Here is a 10,536-nt window from a genome sequence, read left to right as displayed (position 1 = left end):
TGTCTGGCGATGAGCAGAGAAGGACCCGGAAAGTAAGTTTCGGGGCTCGGGGGGGGGGGGGGCCGCATCTGTGAAGGCACACTCAGTCATTTCACAATCAGTGAGGTGGATTTAGGACGCTGATCGATAGAGAGCCCTGAAACTGACGCGGTCTTTAAGGGAGACGTTTTGGCCGCAGGCATCAGGACCCCTAAAAAGGCCCACGGTGTTCAGCAAGCTGCTGCCACGTTGGCGGATGTTTCACAAACCAAGTCCTCTGCGGGCGCTCAAAGCTGCAGGTGCAGAAGACCACCACCGAAGCCATATCTATCATGGCAAAGGATTGGCAACACCCTAACGTCCAGCGTGGGGGACTCATCAAAGTAGGTAACAACCACACAGCGACGGCGTCATTGCCTTTCGGCTCCGATTCCATCCTTCTAGGCTTGGCTTTGTGATGCGGAGGCTGGGACTCTGTGAAAAGTTCTACCAGCAGGTGGCTCGTAGAGATGATGGAAGGCGGGAGGAGGGAGGAACTCCTTCCTGGTGGCCTCCTGTCCCTATCAGATCACCCCGGCCGCAGTGACTCATTTCAACGTTTTAATTATTTTTGAGACAGGGAGAGACAGAGCATGAACGGGGGAGGGTCAGAGAGAGAGGGAGACACAGAAGCCGAAGCAGGCTCCAGGCTCTGAGCCGTCAGCACCGAGCCCGACGCGGGGCTCGAACTCACGGCCGCGAGATCACGACCTGAGCCGAAGTCGGCCGCTTCCCCGACCGAGCCACCCAGGCGCCCCCGCAGTGACTCATTTCAGCAGCAGCCTGTGGATCCGCTTTGCAACTTTTCTACCCTGTCGGAGCCAGGCTCTCTCTGCGCTCCCTCAAAGGTACCCGTGCCAGCCGGGCGGTACCTGTCCTCTGGGGTCTGGGTCTGGGCTCTGCCGGGACTTCCCAACTGAGCTGAATGATCTCAATCTCTTCTTTTCATCTTCCCAGTCTTTCCACAGTTACCATCATGTGATGCCTCACCACGCTCTGTCTTCTCTCTTTACCGTCGCTGGTCACCACTTAGCATGACCCTCATCCTGCAAGACGGCGAGTGAAATGGGCTGCCTGGGTGGCTCCGTCGGTTAAGCGTCCGACTTCGGCTCAGGGCATAATCTCGCAGTTCGTGGGTTCGAGCCCCGCGTCGGGCTCTGTGCTGATGGCTCAGAGCCTGGAGCCTGCTTTGGATTCTTTGTCTCCCTCTCTCTTTGCCCCTCCCCCAGTCATACTCTGTCTCTCTTTCAAAAATAAATAAACATTAGAAAAGTGTTTTTAAAAAGATGGCTTGTGAAGCAATTTTGAAGTGATAGCCAATGAGCTAATTACCCCCCCCCCCCCAGAGCGAGGACAAACAACACAATGCATAATATACCTCAATTAGATTATCTCTGTTAAAATAACCCGTAGGCTTTCTGTCTCCAGCCTGGACCCTGACCAGCAATGTGAAAGATAAATAACATGTGACCTTGTTTACTTTCTACTATGAAATGGGTAAAAAGCAGGAAGTAAAACCATAAGAACGATATGACCAGAATCTTATCTTCTTTTCCTCAGCCACTTTTTTAATGTATAGATAAAGTCGCCTTTTTCACTAAAAATTTAAAAAAAAATTTTTTTTAAAATTTCACCTGGGTGGCTCAGTCGCTTAAGTGTCCGATGTGACTCAGGTCATGATGTCACTGTTGGTGAGTTCTAGCCCCGTATCAGGCTCCGTGCTGGCAGCTGGGGGCCTGGAGCCTGCTTCGGATTCTGTGTCTCCCTCTTTCTGTGCCCCTCCCCTGCTGGCCCTCTGTTTCTCTCTCTCTCAAAAATAAATAAACATTTAAAAATACATGAAAATAAAAATTTACAAAAATTATTGACATATAGCATTATATATGCATCGTATAGCAATGTATAGAATGTTGGCATATAGCATTGTATTGGTTTCAGGTATACGACATAGTGATTCATCTATTGATATCTATTGATATATAGATATCGATATCGATATATCAATATGTAGATATCGATAGCTATCCATAGATGAATCACTATGTTGTATACCTGAAACAATATAATAGATAGATATCTATCGACATTGATGTATAGATACATAAAGAGTGAAATAATTCTCTTTTTTTTTAATTTTTTTTTTCAACGTTTATTTATTTTTGGGACAGAGAGAGACAGAGCTTGAACGGGGGAGGGGCAGAGACAGAGGGAGACACAGAATCGGAAACAGGCTCCAGGCTCGGAGCCATCAGCCCAGAGCCTGATGCGGGGCTCGAACTCACGGACCGCGAGATCGTGACCTGGCTGAAGTCGGACGCTCAACCGACTGCGCCACCCAGGCGCCCCTAATTCTCTTTAAAAAAAAATTTTTTTTAACATTTATTCTTGAGAGACAGAGAGAGAGAGAGAGACAGAGCGTGAGTGGAGGAGGGGGCAGAGAGAGAAGGAGACACAGAGCCTGAAGCAGGCTCCAGGCTCTGAGCTGTCAGCACAGAGCCGGATGCGGGGCTCGAACCCACGAACCGTGAGATCACGACCGGAACTGAAGTCGGACACTTATCCAACGGAGCCACCCAGGCGCCCCGAAATAATTCTCAACAAGCCTAATTACCATCCATTACCGCACATGGTTACAGTTTTCTTTTTCTTGTGATGAGAACTTTTAAGATTTCCTCCTTTAGCAACTTTCAAATGGACTCTGAAGTATTCACTGTAGTCTCCATGCTGTGCATTACATCCCCGGGACTCATTAATTTTATAACTGGAAGTTTCTACTTCGGAGGGCGCCCCTCCACCACCGCGGATAACCCCCAGTCCGTTCTCTGTGTTCAAGAGGACCTTTTTTTTTTTTTTCAAGCATAGAGAAAAAAGAATGAAAACAGATGTCAAAAGTAGTGTGACCAGTGGAAGCCTCCGATGGCTGGCACGCAGCCCCAAGGCATGGAAACCCCCTAAGGTCACACTTGGCTCGGTCCTTCCTTCCCCTGCCGTGTCTGGCTTGGGACGCTTGGGAATTTTTCCTACTGTCCCCCCCCCCCCCACCCCCCCCCTCCCCCCCCCCCCCCCCCCGCCTGCCCTCTTTAGAGGCTCGGTGGGGTCCCGGGCGCGGTGCACGCCATCAGCGAGCATGGGAAGACCCTCTTTGATGTGGGCACCGTCAGGGAAGGAACCACTTCTGCAGGACAGCCTGGCAGATCTCGGGTCGCCATTTCCATGGCAACGAAGTGGCAAAGGCTGAATGTCTGATTTTGTTTGGGGCTGTGGTGGCCGCTAATTACAGGCAGCTCTCTGTGTCCCTTTGCTCTCCCTTAGAAAGGTCTCTATTTATTTGTTGGCAAGGTTTATTTACCTCCCCCCCCCCCCCGCCCCCTTTTTGGATTTTATTCTCTCTCCTCTTCATTCACTTCACCCTTTAGAAAAAAAAAAATCTTTGTTGTAGCTGGGGGGGGGGGGGGGCGCGTATTTGTTTTCCTGGTTGTTATGGAGATGAAAAGTCAGATTACAGAGCGGGGGCTCCTGAGAGGAAGAATGATCAGCGGGACCCAAGGTAGCCCTTGGCCCGGCTGGATAGGGGTGCGAAGCAAAAGAGGCAGGTTGGGGCCCCCAGGAGAGCACAGGAGGTGAAGGGAAGTGCGAACAGAAGAGGCAGCCCCCGAGGAGGTGGGTCAGGCCCGAGGCTCAGGAGCGGATTCCTGAGAAGACTCCCGAGATGGCCAGGGGCCTGTCTGTTTGCAATCGGCTTGTCTTCATCGCACGTTTCGAGTTGCTGGGCGATCCGCTTCCTTCTTTCCGAAAGCGCGATCCGCAAACTTGTCTGCTTAGGAGGCTGGCCCAGCCTTCGGGGCTTTGGTGAATACCTCTGGGGGAAAAGGCTTGCTGCCTTGCCCGGGGACCCTCTGCGGGAACCCCTCGGGGGGCTGACGGGCGGTGACGGCAGGACGAGGTCTCAGGCTAGCCCTGCCCTGCCCAAGATGGTGAGCGCTGGATGGCTATGGAAATTAACGAACGTGAAATCAAATGGAAAATGCAGTCCCTTCTAAGTACTTTCTGCTCAGTTTTCCTGTAAACCCAAAATGTCTCCGAAAAATAAAGTCTGTGAATCAAAACTCAGTACAGTACCTCCTTTGCTCTGTTTCAAGTGCTCAATAACCACATGTAGCTGATGGATACTGGGTGGGAAAACTCAGACGTAGCATGTCTCCATCATCACAGAAAGTTCTGTTGGAGAACTTGGGTCTAGTAAATAGCAGACCTTTCTGGACTGGGGTGAAAGGAAACCAATGCCTCATAGCCATTCACTCATTCATTCGTTCAACAAATATTTACTCTTTGCCAGGATTAAGATTTGCTTGACACAGGCAGCTCCTGTCCTCATGAAGCTTGTATGCTGGTATATAATAGTAAGGGTCCAGGGGCGCCCGCCCGGGTGGCTCAGTCGGTCAAGTGTCCGACTTCGGTCAGGGTCTTGATCTCGCAGTTGGTGAGTTCGAGCCCCACATCCAGACCTGTGCTGACAGCTCAGAACCTGGAGCCTGCTTCGGATTCTGTGTCTCCCTCTCTTTCTATCCCTAGCCCGCTTGCTCTCTCTCACAAAAATAAATACACATTTAAAAAAGAAAAAGTGTTCCATAGATATAAATAGAATTTAGCTCTGGAGAAAAATGAAGTGGGTGAAGGGAGATTAGAGAATGCTGGGTGCTAAGAAAGTGGAGAGGGGTCTATTTTATTTTATTTTTTTAATGTTTATTTATTTTTGAGAGAGAGCGAGCGGAGAAGAGAGAGGGAGACAGAGAATCCCAAGCAGGCTCCATCCACTCTCAGACACGCGGCTGGAGCCCACCAAGTCGTGAGATCACGGCCTGAGCCAAAATTAAGAGTCGGATGCTTAATCAACTGAGTCACCCGGGCACCCCGAGAGGCGTATATAAAGGGCAGTCAGGGGCGCCTGGGTGGCGCAGTCGGTTAAGCGTCCAACTTCAGCCAGGTCACGATCTCGCGGTCCGGGAGTTCGAGCCCCGCGTCGGGCTCTGGGCTGATGGCTCGGAGCCTGGAGTCTGTTTCCGATTCCGTGTCTCCCTCTCTCTCTGCCCCTCCCCCGTTCATGCTCTGTCTCTCTCTGTCCCAAAAATAAATAAACGTTGGGAAAAAAAAGGGCCGTCAGAGTCGGCTCAGCAGGAAGGTAACAACAAAAACAACAAAAAACAACAAAACATAAAACACACACAAAAAAAACCCAAAAACAATAACAACAAAACGAAAACGAAAACACTCAAAAAGCAAAAAATCAAATCACAACAACAAAAAGATTGCAGCTTCCGAGGGCAAAGAATCCCAAGCAGAGGGAACCACTGTGCAAAGGCCCTGTGGAAGCCTGCTGGAGAGTTTTGAGCAGGTGGGTGAAATCATCTAACTAGCTCTGAGCAGGACCCCTCTGGCTGGTGAGGGGAGAATGAACCAGAGGGGGAAGGAGAGAGGTGTCTCAGAGAGATCGGCGGGGCGGAGGGGTGCGGGGGGGGGGGGGGTTGCTGTAACCCCGGTGAGAAGTGACAGCGGCTCAGACCTCGACAGGAGCAGTGGGAGAGGCAAGAAGTCGTCAGATTTCAGGAGGTAGTTCGGAAGCAGATGTTTCTGGTAGGTTCGTGTGGGATGTGAGAAAGAGAGGGGTCAAGGATAGTTGCAAAGGTTTGAGGACCTGGAAAGAGAGGGTTTCCTTTCACAGAGATGGGAAAGGTGGGGGCAACTGCAAGGTGGGGAATGGTCGGGACCTTAGCTGTGGACACACAAGTCCAAGATGCGTGGCGAATATCTGAGCGATGGTCTCAAGTGCCACGTGAGTTGAATAGACAAGTGCATTCGCTCACCAGGACTTAAGTCACCCTGGGCATAAGAGACTCACAGTAACTTCATTCTTATTTCCAATTTTCTTTGGCTGATCATTAAAAAAAGAGACATCTTGGGGGGCTCCTGGGGGGGCTCCGTCGGTTAAGCGTCCGACTTCGGCTCAGGTCATCATCTCACAGTTCGTGAGTTCGAGCCCCGCGTCCCGGAGCCCGGAGCCCGCTTCCCATTCTGCGTCTCCCTCTCTCTCTGCCCCTCCCCTGCTTGCACTCCGTCTCTCTCTGTCTCTCAAAAATGAACGCACACTGAAAACAAACGTCAAAAGAAAAACAGAAACATCTTGTTTCTGCCGTTTGTACACCAGCTTGCAAATCTAACGTCCACACTGAGCAGACAGACGCGTGGCTAACAGGTTCCTTGATTCTACCGCCCTCACCCCCCCCTTTTTTTTTTCAGTTCATCCAGTTCACAGCCAGACGCCAAGGGGGGCACGAAGAGCCTGGAAGGCCGGCCCAGCCCTTGAGAAGCTGACAGCTGGTAGGAGTCGCCACGACCCGGAACAAAGCTCTTGGGCCTTGGACCCATCAAACCTGATTCCCCAAACTGGCTCCAGTACTCACCAGGTCCTTGTCCTGGGGCCATGCACTTGGCCTCTCTGAACTCATGTGCTCCTCTGTGTAATGGGGCACCTGATATCAGCGCCGAGGGCTGTCGGCAGGATTAAAGGAGAAGCACGCAACTGCTCCAGCACAATGCCTGACACGCACAAGGGCTCACTTAGTAAGTGGTTGTGAGGATTAACTTCACTGTTCGCGAGCGAAACAGGCGCGTAATGGGAAAGATCATAGCGTGTGGGGTCACGTGCTTACGCGAATGTTTGCTGTGAATGTAAAGAGGGTGATATGTGTAAAGGAGGGGGCACAGCTCTTGGCTCCTAGGACCCGCTCGGTCAATGTCAGTGGCCGCTAGTTGCGCGGCGATGCGGGGAGCCCAGGGGAAGCTCTCCGGAGGAAAAAGAGAATCAGAGGGGGACGCACGCATTCGAAATCAGGGAGAGGAAAGCGCAAAGCAAAACAGAACAGAACGAAGCCCTTTCCTGGGTCTGTAGGAAGGCAGCCCAGGCGGTTCCCCGTCTGGTGTTCCCTGGGAGGATCCTGAGGCTCCTCAAGCTTTCAGGCTCCCCAGCAAATCTGCTTTGGCCGAGGCAGGGCAATGGGGGACATTTGGGGCTGGATGTGGACGTGCCCGGGGTGAATGTGCTTGGGGGGCTGTATTTTTATCAAGGCACGTTTAAGCGAACTGGAACCTTCTCTTCCCAAGCCCACGGGGGCTTTGACATCATCCCAGATGCCAACTCCAGACCTTGCATGAGCCGGGCAGGAAGTGAGTGCCTGTCCGAGTCCCCCCCAGGGCGGCGTAATCAGTTCGTAGGCAAAGTTTCCCCCGAGCTGGTAAGTTGACGAAAGCTTCCACTAACGGCAGCCTTGGCTGGCCTGGAGCTTCCCTGTAGACATCACCAGGAATCCAGAAGCGAAGGGCGAGGGGTGAGTCATCTCCCTTCGCTACGATGTGCTCAAAGCACCTCACTTGCTCGGTCGGGGTTAACCCTCTCAAGAGTGAAGAGTGAGCCTTGCTCTCTGCGCCCTCGGCGAATAAACGCCCCCCTGTTGGTTCTCTTAGCCTGGTGAGGCAGACTACAGGCATCTGGCAAATAAGTCAGGCAACCCGGGCTGTGAACCCTGGCCTTGCTACTTAGTAGCTGAAAGCAAGTTGTTCAAGTCCCTCTTTCTGGATTTCCTCTTCTTGCAAAAAGAGTTGCAAACAGTTAACGTCTATAAATGGCAACGTCTAGGTCAAAGGCTCTTGTAAGGCTTGGATGCAAATACATGTGCCCTAATACTTAAGTAGCCATATGCTAGGCATTGTTCTTAACGCCCTACCTTCATACATTTCTCTCCTCTTCCCACCGCCTAAGGTAAGAGCTGTTAGCCTCTCCATCTTACAGATGGAGAAGGAGACAGAGAGGTGAAGACTTTCCCAAGGTCACTTAGTTAAGTGGTGGAATGGACATTCAAACGTTGCCTGGCTCCGGGTCGTGCGTCCTTAACCATTAGGTAACGCTCCCTTTCAGTAAAAGATCCCTGTTAAAATTCTACTCATCCAGTCTTTCCTGGGTGCCCTGTAAGCTGTGTGCCTCCCACCAGGAACCCAGAAAGAACCCCAAGCTTTGTCTTATCCCCACCACGGAGGACAGTGGCTGATCGATCTCAGGCCAGGGGGATCTGTACCAGTCTTATTTAATGCAAGACACAACTAAATTCTACCCACCCGGTCCCGCTTGCCCCATCTCTCTCCTCTCTCTCTTTCTCTCTCTCGCTCCCTGGGGGCCTCTTAGAAGCTTATTTGGAGTGAACACCATCCGGAAAAAAAATTTTTGCCAAGAAAAACAGGAATCAAGACATCAGGACAGGTTGCCGACAGGACCTTTGATCTGGCCAGAAATAAATATCAGCAAAGCTGTCGAGAGCTCTCTTGCCCCATTTCCGTCTAAAGCAATGGAAGTGAGCCTCGGTCACCGAGCCGCCCCCCCCCCCACTGGCCCCCAGGGCTGGCGAGCGTGGAACTGTGATCCCCACTCTGTGGTGGGGAGCCGGCGCCCCTCTAGAGTGTGTCCCGAGGGCCGGCTGGGGAGAAAAGCCTGCATTGGTCACTTCCGCATTACTCACAACAGCCGAGATACCCACCTGTCAAGGGACGGATGGATCAAGACATTACGGTATTCAGCCTTACAAAAGAAGGAGATCTCGCCTTTGAAGACAACACGGATGGAACTGGAGGACGCAATGCTAAGTGAGATAAGGCAGACACAGAAAGAAAAATACTACACGATCTCACTGATGTGCGGAATCTAAAAAAGTCGAATCCGTAGAAGCAGAAAGCGGGCTGGTCACCAGGGGCAGGGAGGCCGGGGCCATGGGGAGATGTTGGCCGAAGGGTCCTGCTGCATAGACAAATACCTGTTATGACCGTCACACCCTTTGTTTATGCTGTGCCACGCGCCTAAATGTATTAGCGTGCTTAACCATAGCTTCGTCCTAAGACGTATGGATTGTATTATCATTTCCATTTCACAGATGAGAAAACTGAGTCCGCAGTGCTTTAGTAGGTTGCCCAGGGCCCCACGAGCTGAGGTGGAGGGGAGGAGGAATTCGAATCCGGGCTCTGGGACTCCAATATCTGGACGTTCAACCACAAATCTGTTCTTAAGTAATAACTGGAACCCAGGAACGCGAGTTTTCCAGGGGGAGCTTGCTTGTTCATGAAGTTGGTCCCACAGCTGCAGAACTGCAGAGCCACTGAAGTGAATCTTGGCATTTATCGGGTGCTTGTGGTATGCTTATCACCGTATAAGGGATTCCTTAGAGTCAAAGAGCAGTGTAGAGGACAGGGCTCAAGGGAAGAGTAGGTGAGGGGGAGAGCGGACCCAGGGATGGTTTGATTAGGAGATGATGTAGACCCACGTATCTGGCTTGGGTGACGGGGTAGATGGTGGAACCAATCACCAGATTAGGGCACTGAAGGAAAAATCTGGGGGAGATGGTGAGACAGACCAGCCAGGAGCCATTTCCTGTATTTCCTACCAGTAGATTTTGTTCGTGTTTTGGCCTGTGGGCTAGTGGTGGTCACGTGACCCAATTCTTGTCCATGAGACTTGGATAGGGCAACAACGATGACTGGAAACATTGCCTACAAACATTGATCAAAGGAAAAGGTAATTCCAGGAAAAGACCCCCCCACCCACCCCCCCCTACACTTTGTGCCTTTGGCGGAGGTCACGATATCTGGACTTGTGACCGCCATCTCGTAAGCAGGGGTGGCTCAGCAGGAAAAGTCAATATACTGAGCCCCAGAAAGGACAGATGGGCACAGCTTGTTTTGATGCCCAGCTGACTGGCTGCTCGCACCTGGAAAATAACCGCTTGCCTACGGATGTCCAAAATATGCCCAAATGCGGTATCTTTAAGGTTTAGTGCATGGCGCGTGGGCTTTTCTGTTCCTTCTGTTCCTGACTGGTGTCGCTGCTAAGTTTAGCGCCTGGGCCCTTCAGCGTCCGGGAGGTCTCTCGGCACACTTCCTGGGAACGACGAAGGAAGAAGGAGAGATGTGGCAACGAAGTTGTATTCGGTGGTACTGGGAGGACGGAGCGAGAAGGGGTGAATGCGTTTGCTGGAACAGAGAGCTACGAGGGCTCGGAGCACATGCAGCTCTCCTGGCGGATGGCGCTTTCGAAGCTGGTCCTCTGGCTCCCGCACGGGCACCCTTCCTGCTGTGCCCGGGAGGCCAAATGGTGCAACTTGGGAGCTAAACGTCTCTCTCTGGGTGTCTTTCCTCAAGGTCCGATTCCGGGGTGGCAGGCAGGTCCCACTGAGGAGGAAGTGGCCGCGGATTCATGGCCAGTGCAGCTCAGGCTGGGAACTTGGGTAGGGGGAGCTCCCTGCGTTCGGGGCCCCTCCGCACCAGCCCGCCGGTGGTAGGATGCTCTCGGTCGAGGGGACGTTGCCGTGCGTTCCTCCTCCTGCAAAAGGGGGTCCCAGTTCCGGTAACCCCGGTTGCCTCTGTGCTGTGCTCCCAGGCATCGAGATGCGATTTGTTCTCTGCTCCCCGTTGCCTCCATCTGCA

This window comes from Prionailurus viverrinus, chromosome D3 (genome assembly GCF_022837055.1).
Source record: "Prionailurus viverrinus isolate Anna chromosome D3, UM_Priviv_1.0, whole genome shotgun sequence".
Classification (NCBI taxonomy): domain Eukaryota; kingdom Metazoa; phylum Chordata; class Mammalia; order Carnivora; family Felidae; genus Prionailurus; species Prionailurus viverrinus.
Note: the sequence above shows the minus strand (reverse complement) of the source record.